Source organism: Botryllus schlosseri, chromosome 12, assembly GCF_051294905.1.
Source record: "Botryllus schlosseri isolate E-star chromosome 12, Bs_hap1, whole genome shotgun sequence".
In the NCBI taxonomy this organism is placed as follows: Eukaryota; Metazoa; Chordata; class Ascidiacea; order Stolidobranchia; family Styelidae; genus Botryllus; species Botryllus schlosseri.
In genome coordinates, this window is record NC_137247.1 from 20,789,194 (window position 1) to 20,804,463 (window position 15,270).

Consider the following 15,270-nt stretch of genomic DNA (forward strand, 5'->3'; position numbering starts at 1 on the left):
TTCGACGCGAGGAAATAAGTTGATCGCTGTTGGCGAGTTCGTATTTAGGAGAATGAAAGTTTCGAATGGTACTTCGTACTGGATATGCACGCATCAGGACAGAAAAAAAATGTCGGTGTTCATTGAAAGTCCTTGAAGGATCAGAGCCACCAATCGTTCTGAAGCAATCTCAAGAACACAATCACTGTGCTACGTTTGGCATAGTAGAGGCGAAAGAAATGGTTCGAAGGTATGATGTTATTTCAACATCGTTTTATGGGAAATGTATTAACGTCTATCCAGACCAGTGGTTCTCAAACTGGGGTCCGCGAGACAATTTTTCGAGACCGCGAAACACGTTCCAAAAAATTCACTAATAATATTGAGTCTGCTGTTTGCTATTTCGGCTCGTTCGTGAATCACGCAATACCGTTTGTAAACCGAATGCATAAAGAGTGGTGATCAACAGTTTTCGGGGGTTGAATTTGAATTTGAAATGGTTGAATGTTATTCACAAAACTAGTCGCTGGAATTAAATATATGAAAAGGAAAAATCCTGATAAACGGTTTCTCCGCTCAGGTAAGCGTTCATTTTGGCTACGGCGTCAACGCTAAGTGCAAAACGGGATGATTGCTTCCAGGTGAAGTGCTTGACGGCCCTTGCTTTTGTGTGACGTCAAACAGTGCTTCGAAATATTGACTTCTTCTAACTCGGGCTGGCCAAGTTTTGCCGAAGACTTGGCTAATTATTTCAGGGATACATGTATAGGTAGGCTATAATAACAGATGCAATCTTTTTCACTGTTGTGGATTGGATTGGCCACATTGAAATTCTTGCTGATCTGGATTATTTTGTATTGCGTCATCAGGTTTGAATCAGTGTATGTATAGCATTTTTGGTGTGTTGGGATGTCTAAAACTATGGGGTAGAATCGAAGACTACTCTAACAATGTTCATATTGTTATTATTGTACCTTCACGACCTTGTTGTTCTATCGTAACCACCCAAATCCTTATAATTACCATCCGTCAGACTAGATCAGGGGTTCTCAGCCCTTTCTTGGCCGTGGCCCATTTTCCCGTTTCAAAGTGTGCTGTGGCCCACCTCTTATCTTAGAATCATAATCCTGTTCAATGTGTGGTAGTCGACGTCGCCGATATGCCTACTTATCTAAAATATGCGCATTGTTCTCTTAATTTACTGATGATATTTAAATCCATACCTCTAGGGACAAGAAATCGCGCCATGCGCGACAAAAATTTTCGAGTTGAATAAATATCCTCCAACGAACGACCAACGAAATAATCTTGGGCCTCTTCGAGCTCCCCCAATTGGGGGTTTGGGTGCGGCAGTTACAGCCCTGGTAGATCATACGCTAAAACTCCTGTGTATATCATGATCGTCCGCTGCTCTATTCGCGTCGCGAAACACAATGATCAAATCCCCGCATCCACTGTGTGATTATAGGGTTTTAGTTCCACTATTGTGGAAAATAATATAATCATTCTGGGTCAGCTTCGAACATTCAATATTGAATTCGGTGCTAGTACTACAGAGAAGTGAAGAAAGAGTTTTTATAATATGCATGCTGTACAATGTACATTGTATGTCTTGTACCAAACCAACTGAAGTTGCGATGTCAGAATATTCAATCCAATAATACAATCAATTAATGTGGCTCTTACATTATGTTCAATGATTTCCAGGCGGGACATTTCAAACCAACTCCAAAGATTAATGCGCTCCGCTAAATCCTCAATCCATTACGATTCGTTGCGGTGGTACAGTATACCTTTACCAGAATTTGCTAATAATTTTCAATTATGGCTATTTTTGTCTTACAATATTACGGCCTGGCGTACAGTGAATGTATACATCAATTACACTCAATTCCAAGTTTATTGCACCCCATTTCAACGGCATACGACATATGACCCTGCCGGAATACTTGGTTACTTCAGCATTACCCTCAAGTTATCATATACTCGAAATTACTTTAGTTGGTGTTAGTCGTAGATTGTCATAGCCAGTGGAAAAAATTGCCGATTGTCCCTCCCGTTTTCGACTTGTACATGCTGACTCCATACGTGCCACTACGTCTCATCAGAGTCGGATGAAAAATTTATGAATATATTTCTATCGTTTAAAATAACAAATATTACTTAACTTACATTTATTCTAAAATTTTCTAAATAGCTTTGTGGCCCACCTCAAAATGCTCTGTGGCCCACCCTTTGAGAACCCCTGGACTAGATAATGCCTACGATGCATTTACATACCAACAACACGAATCGATTCGCACATTCAGTCATCAATAGCGGTGCCGAAATTTGTTTGCGATTCACTTCCACCGCTTTGTGAGCAAGTCATTATTCATATATCAGTACTGAATTGAATAAAATAATCCATATAACTCTATATTTTAATATATAACTTAACTGGCATATGTTTATGCAGAGACGTAAACGCGAACTGGCATTGGTACGTTCATAGATTTAACCCGATTAATCTATTACAATTTAAAACATTGCCTGATTGCAAAAAAGCACTCCTCTCCCCCCTTTTGCTTCACCTCTGACGATTAATGACACTTTTGCGAATAGTCCATGACTAACGTCTTTTCATTACCACATTATATCGAACATTGATAGTACGGATTTGCGTCGCGAATATAAGAAGTATTTAACTCATTATTGTTTCTGTCATAGGTATCACGAATGATCAACAAGGCAGTAATAGGCGGCCACTGTTCCCACCCAGCATTTGGAAAGTGCGACAACGTACCATCGATGGCATGCACCGAACCGACAATTCTGTTGAAGGATGGCATCACGGCTTTCGCGTTCTAGTTGGGGGGTGTCACGTAACCATTTGGAAATTTTTAGAGTGTATGAAGTGAGTATAAACAATGGAAGATGTATATGTGTACTTGGTTTCAACTTTAATATATATGTTCATATATAATTTTGAAGGATGGATGTCATGCAAAATCGAGTGCAGCTGTTACAAACTTCTACAGGCCAGGCAACGCCTAAAAGAAAGAAGAAATACGTCGACATTAGCGACAAATTGAAGCGGCTTTGTGATGAAACGTGGTCAACCGACATGACTACAAATTTTCTGCCAAGAGTTGCATACAATCTAAGTGAATAAATAGATAATAGCGATCACCACATATTTAGCATCCTTTCTGATGAAGAAACGCCAAGTCTGTGTTGGTGAGCACTACTGTACCTATTTATCCGCTGGATGTTTCGTGTAAATTAAAGACTTCAGTGTCTTTCATTGTAGCATGCCACAGACAAGTAATAAAATGCAACTAACCTGGAAAATGATTGCTTATAATGTTGAAACTAGAGTTTCTGGGCTCACAGTAAATTCAGAAATTATCAGTCTCTTATTTCTGCGAGCCGTAGAAGTTTTAAAACAGTAGGAAAGGAGCGACAAGGAAATATAGCATGACCACAGACAAGATAGCGTAATGGTTGGCTGTCAGTTGTCAGGTTGCTGAGTAAAACGGCAGCGTACTGACAAAATATTCTGCGATTGTAACAGGTAGAATTATCATCATCGCGAAATGAAATTCGTGTCCAATTAGTACGATACAGCGACCCAGCCAGTGGTGGCCTTACGAACGGGGGGGGGGCTATAAGTATCTAACCGTAACTTCTGGGGGGCTCCGCCCCCCAGACCCCCTTTACCGCGGTAAGGTTTTCCCAGGTGCTGGATTCGGTTATGTCTATTATTGCATGTGTCTAAGGATAATAGACTACATTAGGACTAAGTAATTCTACCGCATGCAGAGACGTGATCATCATCGGGATACGGGACTTTTCTAACAAATGCAGAGATTTGATGATGATTGACACATCCGTACAGAATCATATTCTTGCTTGGTACACGGATTTCCATGTTTATTCGTTATTATCCTTAAAAAAAAGCGCATAATCCGAATAGGGGGGCCCCTTCGACCAGGGGGGGGGGCGGGCGACCGCTCACCACGCCCACCCCAAAAGCCACCACTGGACCCAACGTATCATTGAATATAGATATGATATATTGCACAACTGAGTGTATAATTCGTTGATTGTCCGATTGTTGAGCGAAGCCATTACCTAGGAATCAATCGTCACGGTCATAATCGGATATATTTCTGCGTATAGGAATATTACGCAGTGTACACTGTCTCGTCAGCCTAAACATATGTGTTGACCAATGTATAGAATGACTAACCGTCTACTGAAAATGAGTATGCCGTAAATGAAAAATGTAGACCATGATTTGCCAGCATATTTGTTACTCTCTTTGCGAGCTCTGTGAGAGTTGATGCCTTCTCGATTTCAACCATTTGAGATATGCATCACAGCTGGATGCTATAGATTTCCGTATCAGTGGAGCGGAGTAGGCTAATTCGTATGTAATGGTTGGTATCGAATCGGAAGCGTTGGAGACAATCAGCTGATATTGTAAAACAGCTTAAAAACCAACCCTACTCATCGATGATCACATGCTTTAGGACTATAAGTCCACATGTACAATTTATGCATGCACTCATGCAGGCATGTCATGCATATGTAGGTACAGATCGCGTGTATGTGCATCATGGCGTTGCCACATTCGGTGTCAATTCTCAGGTAAAATATTCCCGACAAAGTCCGTCTCATTAAGTTAGATTCTCGACATTGGCCATTCTCGGTAATGTCCGTTCTCGGTAATGACCATTCTCGGTTATGTCCATTCACTGCAATGTCAATATTCTCGGTAATGTCCATTCTCGGTAATGTCCATTCTCTGTAATGTCAATATTCTCGGTAATGTCCATTCTCGGTTGTGTCCATTCTTGGTAATGTCCATTCTCGGTGGTGTCAATTCTCGGTAATGTCCATTCTCGGTGGTGTCCATTCTCGGTAGTGTCCATTCTCTGTGGTGTCCATTCTCGGTAGTGTCCATTCTCTGTGGTGTCCATTCTCGGTAATGTCCATTCTCTGTGGTGTCCATTCTCGGTAGTGTCCATTCTCGGTGGTGTCAATTCTCGGTAATGTCCATTCTCGGTGGTGTCCATTCTCGGTAATGTCCATTCTCTGTGGTGTCCATTCTCGGTAATGTCCATTCTCGGTAATAGCGTTCTCGGTAATGTCCGTTCTCGGTAATGGTTTTCTCGGTATTGGTATAGAACCCCATCATAGATAACTAACCTACGGACGGATAGATCCGCATCACGTGATTCATGGTCGAGTGATGCTACAGTCGCAGATTTGTCGTCGCTTCATAGCATGAAACGGCAACGTAATTGCTAATCCCATAGATGACGAATCGAGCGCTCAAATTTATAAACGTTGATATTATTCGAAAGCTACAGTCGCGCTGATTCTGATAATATTCATTAAATTTTCATCAATGCAATGGAACCACCCTGAAATAGCCTTCAAAATAGGGATGGTGTGAACGCGAGGTTCACGTTCGTGTTCTGTCTGTGAACCTCAGAAATTTAGAGGTTCGCGTTCACAACAGAACCTCGGTAGGTTCTGCACTGTGAACCTTTTTCATAGATTACAATTTTCACTTCATCGTAACATCTTTGGTTCAAATATATTACATTTCATCTGCGGGCCACTCTATGTATGGCGCTGGCAGCATTAAAATCAACACTAAACGAGCATGCACCTCGACCATCTCAAAAGTTATACTTGCTTTGTTACAAAAGTTTGCTCGAAATATCCAGCTTTCCGTTTGTGTATATTTAGTGACACTCTGCTGTGAGCTTGAGCTGCAATCACACAGTATCACGAGCCGAATACGAAGTCAGCGAATGATGCCTATTCAACCAATCAATGAGATTGATATCGTTTACTGATGCAAAACATCTAGCAGGCGTACGGGGTCAATCTTGAATTCATATCTTTACTGCATCAATAAAACCAAATCCGTGCGATTGAGGTGTTGGCTACTGCTGTAGAACTTGTTAATGTGGTAATATCTGTAGCAAGTATAGTTAGAAACCCGTTTTACACTCTGCACAATATCAATGTAGCAATACCCTGACGCCGGATACATTGTCCGGTCTGGCCTAGACCTTTAAGGCGTAAGCTTATATTTCTTCGTAAGTCCTCGTCGAAATTGTTGGCAAAGCGACGGAAGATATTGATTTTATGGGAGTATTATATCCTTTGATTGCCTCAGTTGATACATTTAGCGGCGTTTAAAACAGCATTGTGGTCTTATGTGGCCCGAGTCGTCGCTAGGTATCGTGTACATTAATATAGGTTATCGCTTCATTGAAAGATAGAGATGAAATTAGCAATATGACGCCACGTGACGTCACGAGGTTCATGTTCGTGTTCACACAGAACCTTTCAAAAAGGTTCGCGTTCACACGAACCTGAACCTTTCAGAGGTTCACACCATCCCTACTTCAAAATCTGAAAATCGGCATTGTTCTAAACAATTGCAACGACGCAGCACAATGACCATAACAATGGTCCTTGCGTGGTTGCGATTGTTCAGCACAATGCCAATTTTCAGACTTTGAGCGGTATTTCGAGGGGTTCCATTGCCCTGATCAGTTTTTTAAACAGTGTTGAAACAAAGGCCTTTACAAAAATTATGTTTTTGTGAAGTTCTGTAACTATGCCATAATTGCGTGAATACTTTTAAAAAACAGGTTGTAAGAGCCTACGGACGACGATTATCATCCGATAGCCGACATATCCGATATGGGATGGTTGGAACCGTCGAAATTGTCGGTTCAACAGCTATAGTAGAGTTATAGATCATTGGTACGGAATGAATGTTCTGAGGATGATGACCGCCGACCGTAAAATGCTGCAAGAGGATGCAGTAAAGGTTAAAGATATTTTGGTCGTATGTGACAGCGGGTTAGAACTTGGAAGCCTATTTCGTCAAAGGGGGTATATATTTACCTATATTTCCAATTGTTAATATCAATCCGTTATGACGGCACAATCGAATATGCGTGACGTCATGGCTATAAAAACAGTAAAAAACATGTTTTAATCAAGGGTCTTGTTTTAAAAATTTTGTTTGCAAATTGAATGTTGTTATAAACACAACCCTAAGTGTGAGGCTGAAGGCATTTATTGTTAATATCAGCGTACAATAAAATATGAGGATCGTATACAATGTTCCCTCTAATTTTTAACGAGTCTGCGCAAACACACCAACTCACAGCGCAGACCCTTGGACAACAGTGCGCAAGCAGCCCCCCCCCCATAGGGTGATAATCCGAACTTCTGGGTCTACCTCGGGCTCTGCACTTTTTGCCGGTTATTGTCGTGACCTACATTGGGTGCCCGTTTAGTGGGCGTGTCGCCTAAACTCGCATAACGCGATAAATTTCTATAATTCATGACTGAATCGGTCAATATGATCGGGAATTGCATATATATTGCAATCAATTTTCATCCTCTCTCTGCTCACGTAATCAGATTTACCGGTAGAGCTGATCGAGTGAGGTGTGTTGGAAAAGGTAGGACCCCTAAATAATAATTACACATCTACGGGCGTATCCGTTGGCATAGGCGCCGAGTTACGGGGTGGCTGGGTGGCGCAGTCACCTCATGACACATTTATGGGGTGGCGGCCACCCCATATAATAAGATTAAACGCCCGCCGTCTGCGATTTCAAATCATAAGCGCTGCCAGTTAGCGAGTCCGCGATAGCGCATAAATGCCAACTATTTACCATTAACCGATACGCGCGCGAATAATTGAATACGCAGCTTCGTTGGCGACGACGAACTAGTGCTTAAAACGGCCCAATAAATTGTAATCTGTGATTCGTAATCAGACATTCAAAGCAACCTCGTTTACGACGTCGATTTCGACACGCTTGCGCTGGTTCTGTCGACCAGACGAGCGAATTCACGTTCTCCTTCTCTCAATTAAATTGTATTTACGCCTATATTCGTTTACAAAATAATTATTGAGTTAATTCCGTGATAGTCTCTTTAATTGTAGGCTTGGGGCGCGAAATAGGACAGTGTGCTTGTGTATGCCTGCGAATTGGAAGTCATTCCTGCGCAAAGAGCGCATATTCATTACTCTAACAAGGCATTGCCATACCTTTTATCAGGAAACGCAACAATGCAGCTCAAACGTCGTTATAATGAGCAAACAATTTTCGCGATGTCAGACTTGGAATTCCATTGTGCTGTACGCAAGTTGAGGAATAAGGAATTACTGATTAAATGCGCACTTTCATATTTGCTATCATCCGCTTTCATATTTGCTACTAATTCTTGTCTGCTTTATACACTCGTATTCCCTCGGTATGACATGCCAGTGCTTGATTTGTTATTAATACTATGTGCATTGTGCAGTGCACGGCGTTGAATTACGTTGTCAAAAATTGATGCTACGCGAGATTCTCGGTGGCGCAAATTCTGAATTGATTTGATTAGTTTGAACGGAAACCTTCTATGTCCCAATAAACTTCATTGCTGGACGGACTCTATCGAGCGAAACCGTATCGCGGATAGAATTTAAAACCTTTGGGATATGTATTTCTATTGATAAGGTCGCGGTATGCGCCCATATTGCTCTTACTGCAATAACACGTGGATAATCAAAACCGCACCATTTCACGATCAAATTCGACTGGCTGATCGGGGCCTATGTAGGCTGCGGGCCCCGGGCCCCAGTGCGTTGTCGGCATAAAAAAACCAGATGCGTAGCCAGTGAGTTTCTCATTTATACTACAACTCCCGTCCTTTTGAAATGCCAATTCACTAATTCGTATATCGATGCTGCGTACTGCAAATTAGCGAGAATCAGTTGTATGCGAAATGGGTCATCGATATTTCATGTGCACTATCGTTGGTGGTTTGATTTAGCGCGTCCGCATGCAGGCCTGCTACCGTCCGCAGAAACACTTTCGCAAAACAGTAACAATCTCTGAGTGTGATATTGTTTTTGTTAATGCATCTTTTTTATTAAAACTTATGCCCGCGTCTGAACAAATTGTGCTCGTTGCCATTGCCGAATCTGGGTATTTAGGCATGACTAGCGCACCCTGCACCCTGCTGATTTCAGCAAACTAACGATCCTTATTAGATGTTGCGACATCAGGTAGTAGCCGTCAGTTAGTCTGCGATAAGTATGCGGCAAGTCCGTGGTCAACGGATATCCGCTTATAGCTAATACTTAACTGGCACTTCCGCAGTAGCTGACACGAACGTCCTGTGTTCTGTGTAGTTCTTGACTGTAGTTCAATAGACACAAACAATTGCCTTTTCCAGATATATTGGTCGAATATGCATGGAATATACAGTAGGATATCGCAGATGAGTCTAGTTCGTAATTTGAGATGCACGTGCTGATAAATGGTAAGTTACGTGGTACGAGAAGAAAGACATAAATCACGTGATATACAGATATGAGAGAGAAGGGGCCAGAGCCCTACAATGTGCAAATTCGACCTCATCGTTAGAAACGTAGATTTTATCACGCGCTCCGAGAAACACCATCTCCTATCGCGTTTTGACGACCAAATATACGTCCGCCTTCTACAAATTAAAGTGCATCATTTGCATCGATGAGGGCCGCAAGCCTCGTTTAAAATATTGTGTGAACCATTTTTGTTATAATCATTTTCGGAGCGCAAAGTTGAACAGTGTCTTATTGTGTGTGCCGGCTAGTTGGAATTTATTCCAGTGCCCATAATATTAATCCAATTATCTTTTGCGAACGTAAATCGGGAAATACAGCAATGCAGTCAAAATCGATGTTTTAATTAGCAACCAATTGTCGCGATCATCATTCGCGTCTGACCGCCGAGGTGTGCGGACGTGTCTAGATTGAGCAGCTCATCCTGCAATCAGCGTCGAGAGCTTGTTGCGAGGTTTTGGTTTACTGGTGTAAAGGCTTACTTGTAGTAATACTCTAGCGGTACTCGGATAGGATTACGTGCAGTGAGAAGTTATTAGCTGTATAAGCCACCATCCCGCCTGATGGCAGCGGATGTTGGTAACGATGACATGGAGTTTACTGTTGTCACATCAAAACGCAGTAAAAGGGGTTCACAAAGCGAGTCTGATTGTGATAGTCCGCCATTGAAAACAATGAATAATAAGTCTGATGCAGACTATTCTGGCCACTCAGCCGATTCAACTCGCACCGAAAATTTGAAAATAGTTGTTAAGGGTAAAGATAGGAAGATGAAACACTATCATCCTACCACAGTGAACAAGTGCTTACACGCAGTGATTGGTAATTATGAAGGGATCCGTGTCTTCCCGTCGGGAGACTTACTCGTCACCTGCCACAATCGCATGCAGGCCGATAAGCTCCTATCTCTAGATATGTTTACGGACGGAGTAGTGTCAATTCCCGTTAATACGGGATGTTACGATGAGAGTAAACTGCATCAGCATGCGTCTAGGGCCGTCATCCGAGGTGTGCCAGCTGACATGTCAGAATACGAAGTTGTTGAATTCCTCAGCGAATCACACGTGTGCTTTGCTAAACGTCTAAAACGCAAGTCCACTGATGGCTATGTTGATAGTTTGTCAATGCTGCTAGGGTTTGATGTTCCAACACCTCCAGATGAGTTGTATATTGGATATCTTCGATTCAAGACCAATCCCTATAATCCTCCCCCATTGAGGTGCCACCGATGCAATCGATTCGGTCACACGAAGGCAAATTGCGGTGGAAGAAAAACGTGCTCCAAATGTGGGAGTCATGAACATGAGCATCATCAGTGCGATCAGGAAAAGAGGTGTGTCAACTGCAAAATGCCCCATAGCGCAGCTTACGGTGGGTGCCCAGTGTATAAGAGGGAAGCCAAAATACAAATAATTCGAGAACGAGAGAGTCTATCGTATGTCGATGCTAAAGCAAAAGTATCGCATGTCGATGCTATAGCGAAAGCACCAGAAAGATCTTCACATACACAATTGTCGCCAACTCCCAGCGGTAAAACTTATAGTCAGGCTGTACAGTGTACACCAACGTCAGAATGCCTCTGCTAAGTCAACTTCGGCGAAAATCAGTCCACCGCGACAACCCCTTCCAAATGATGCCAACTTATCCTTATTGGAGACCTCTTCTCATGTAAACGAGGCTACCGAGGCCGCCAGTACCCCGTCCGAATCAGACCACGACTCGTCAATTCTATCTATCATGTCTTCTACACATCCGTTACTATTCTTCGCATTCATATGCGAAATTGTGGACCTCACAGCTAAAACTTGTCGTTCAAGCGATGATATTGATCTTCCGTCATTGATTACCTCCGCGGCTCAGAAGTGGCTAAGCGTTTCTTTCGACCCTGAATCACTGAAAAGCCTCTTGAGCGCAGTTCCACAAAATGTATAAGAACGCTGGTGTTCTTATACTGCAATGGAACTGCAGAGGAATATATAGGAAGTTACCTGAACTGAAGAACTTTATAGAACAACTCCCTAGGCCTCCTGATATTATGTTAATTCAATAGACACATCTTATTGATAAATATGTTCCAAAGATTAAAGGGTACATCATTGAAAGAAAAGATAAAACACTTCGCAGTGGTGGGCTAGCCATTCTAATTAATAAGCAATTGTCTAATCGAATTCTCGATATTCAGTCACCGGTGGTGGTATAGATACGCTGTGCATCGAAGTGAACGGTTTGCGGATCTGTAACATATACTGCTCTCCCGAGTACCGAGTTGTTGATGGTGACTTAGACTTCTTGGGTGACCTGTCAGACAGGTCTTTGATATTAGGTGATTTCAATGCCCATCACTGGTCATGGAGTGCTGGAAACTCGAATCGCAGAGGTCACATGTTGTATGATTCGATAAACCGGCACGGATTGGTAACCCTGAACGCAACGAGTCCAACTCGCATCAATACTGCATACAACGCAGTGAGCAGGGCCTCACTCATCGACTTGTCACTGGCGTCGGCAGATATCGCACACTCGTGCTCTACCAACGTGACAAACTCCCTATTAGGCAGTCATCATTTTGTCATACTGACATCTTTATTGGCTAAACTACCCCGCTCTAACAAACGTCCGCTTACTTGGGCCCTTTCGAAGGCAGATTGGGCGAGCTTTCGCCAGATGATTGATCTACCCGAAGTGCCAAATTTTGGGAACAACATAGACGCCATGGTCGACAAATTCACTAGTGATGTATTATGTGCGGCCAGCCTGTCCATTCCAATCAAAAGAAGTCACAGTCGCTCATCAGTACCATGGTGGAACGACGATTGTGTCAGGGCTGTGAGAAGGAAGAAGGCAGCGTTTTTAAAAATGAGGCAAACGTTTGATCCGCAATACATCGCTGAATTTAAACGTAGCCGCGCACAGTGCAGACGAGTGATACTAACAGCAAAACGTGAATCATGGAGATCCTTTTGTGAAACACTTGGCACCAGGGGAAATTTCCAAAAAGTGTGGAGTGTCGTCCGTTCTATTTCGGGAAATCTTTCTAATAGTTCGGTGGCATCTTTGAAAGTTGAGAGCAATTATATTACTGATGAAAGAGGGAAAGCACAAATACTAGCGAAGACATTCCAACGTTGTAGCAGCTCTTTGAATTACCGTCATAGGTTGGACTTGAGAGCCTCATTCCTCATAAAAATCGAACACCATAGGAACGATACTCTTCTGAACAATCCTTTCACGATTGCAGAGCTTGAGAAAGCACTGAAGTTGAAAAAAGACACGTCTCCGGGACATGACACTCTTTGCTACTCCATGTTCAAAAACTTCCCTCCAGATGCCCTACTCAGTATGCTTTCGGTGATAAATAACTCATGGTGCAATGGCACTGTCCCTCGCAGCTGGAAGCACTCGATTGTTATTCCAATTCCCAAAGGAAACAAGGACCGATCAGACCCACAGTCATATCGTCCTATAGCCTTAACCAGCCACCTCTGTAAAGTGATGGAGACGATGATTATGAAGCGACTATCTTGGTATCTAGAAAAGCACGGCTTACTCCACCTAGCTCAAAGTGGCTTTCGTCGGGGACGGCGGGCCCTGGATCATGTGCTCCGTTTACACGATGCCACTTACAAAGCTATTCATAATGGAAGATCGGTTTTAGCTGTCTTCTTGGACATCGAGAGAGCATATGACATGGTGTGGAGGGCTGCTGTCATCCATAAATTACGGGAAATGGGTATTTCGGGGCCTTGTCTTTCTTGGATCAACAATTTCATACACGACCGTACCTTTCAAGTTCGAATCGGGACAACGTTATCCGACATTTTCATCACAGAAAATGGTATTCCACAGGGGAGTGTGCTTAGCCCTTTGTTATTCAGCATTATGATAAATGACCTCCCAATAGTTATCGAGTCAGACATGGGACTCTATGCGGACGCTTGTGCCATTTGGGAGGCCGGTCTTGCTGTTGACCAACTTGCTCAAAACATTCAGTCATCCCTTGATCAGATCCATCGATGGTGTGTAAAGTGGGGTTTTATGGTATCGGTCGAGAAATCCGTAGCAATGGTTTTCACGAAAAAGCGAAATTATGTACAACCTGTACTCAAACTAGGAAGTCGTCAGCTGAGGTATGTGGAATCCTTCAAATATTTAGATGTTACCTTTGACAAAAGACTCAACTATAAGATACACACATCTAACGTTGCATCCAAATGCGCAAAGCGCATGAATTTACTCAAAATGGTATCCGGCACATCTTGGGGTGCATCCACTCGAACGCTATTAACCCTGTATAGGAGCCTGATAAGATCCATCATAGAGTATGGCATGGAAGCGTACTTCTTCGCACCGAAATCACACCTCACGAAAATAATTGCAATCCGCAATCAAGCTCTGAGACTTTCTTGCGGTGCCATGTCCAGCACCCCTATATGCGTATTAGAGGCCTCGTGTAACGACATGCCCCTTTTTCTCAGGCACCAATATCTTTGTCTCAAATACCGTTCCAAGATCAGAACACAACAATCAAACCCAGCACGTAGTTTATTGGAGGGTTCATGGGAGGAAATCTACAATCTACTCTCAGACCGATTTGTGACTTTCAATCTCTTATCCCGACTTCAAATATTGGATGATTTGCAAGTCAGAGGTAACCACCCTCTAACTATATGCCCTTGGTTATTGATATGCGCTATGATTGATACATCATTGCAAACAGCCCTCGGACGCGATCCACCACGTCACATTGTCGATGCTATATTCAGAGATTATATTTTTGAGCAATACCCAAACAGAATGCTAATTTACACCGATGGATCTAAAAACATCAACGGTGCTGGGTACTCCCTCTACATCCCCGATCGCAATATAAGAACATCAAAAGTATGTTCGAAACTCCTATCAATCTTCTCAATTGAGCTGAAAGCAATATTCGATGCACTGATATGGATTTCAGAAAATTCCATCGAACGAGTTGCTATTCTGAGTGACTCGTTGAGTGCATTGCTGTCGTTGAAAAACCATCTTGGTGAAAATATCTATATTACCAATCAAATATTAGTTGAACTAACTCACCATCTCTTACATGAAAGTCATAGAGATATTTCCTTTGTATGGATTCCAGGACACTGTGGTATTGAAGGGAATGAAGTCGCTGACCGACTTGCGAAAGAGGCTGCGGCCCATGACTTAGCTGACCAAAGTGTAGATCTTACTTCTAGCGAAGCCAACTCATTGATTTTAGGTCGCTGTAGGCAAGACTGGAACCAACGTTTCATCGAAACCGCCTCTGAGCACATTTCAAACAGTTCTCTGCCCTGACATATACACAAAACTACCTACTTTAACCACGCCACGCCGTGCCGAAACCACCATTTTCAGATTACGGACCGGACACTGTCGTCTCAACTCCCATCTTAGCAAAATTGGATGCTCCGATACCCCTGATTGTACCACATGCCATGTTGAAGAAACTGCAGCGCACGTTATTATCGAGTGTGCAAAGTACGCCAACGAAAGATGCCAGTTTAGAGCTGCTGTAATGGACCTGAGAGTACCCTTCACCATGGAAAATATAATAACTATTGAATATATATTACCTTTGTTACAAAGAGACAGTACTAAATGTTTAGTTGACTGTATTTACTTATCGCAATATCGATTCGATTAGCAACCGTTATGTCGTGACGCAAAAGACCATATTTGTTATATGCGTCACTAAAATTGCTTTTAAATATAATAATAATAATAATTGTCGCGATGCGAGCGACTCAATACTAAATAAAAACCCATTGTTGACGGTAAGGGATAAATACTGATTCGCCGCGCACGTTTGTAATCATCATTCTTGTCTGTCTTTCGTGTTCCAGAATTGTCGCGCTGTGTTC

At 42.6% G+C, this 15,270-nt stretch overlaps 1 long non-coding RNA gene across 1 annotated transcript; it reads left to right on the plus strand.

Moving 5' to 3' along the window:
- Window positions 1-238: 238 nt before the first annotated feature.
- Window positions 239-3,372, plus strand: LOC145452955 (uncharacterized). The gene is made up of 3 exons (XR_013919600.1): window positions 239-748; window positions 2,689-2,875; window positions 2,953-3,372. It is a non-coding gene; the product is annotated as an uncharacterized LOC145452955 (long non-coding RNA).
- The last annotated feature ends 11,898 nt before the right edge of the window (window positions 3,373-15,270 follow it).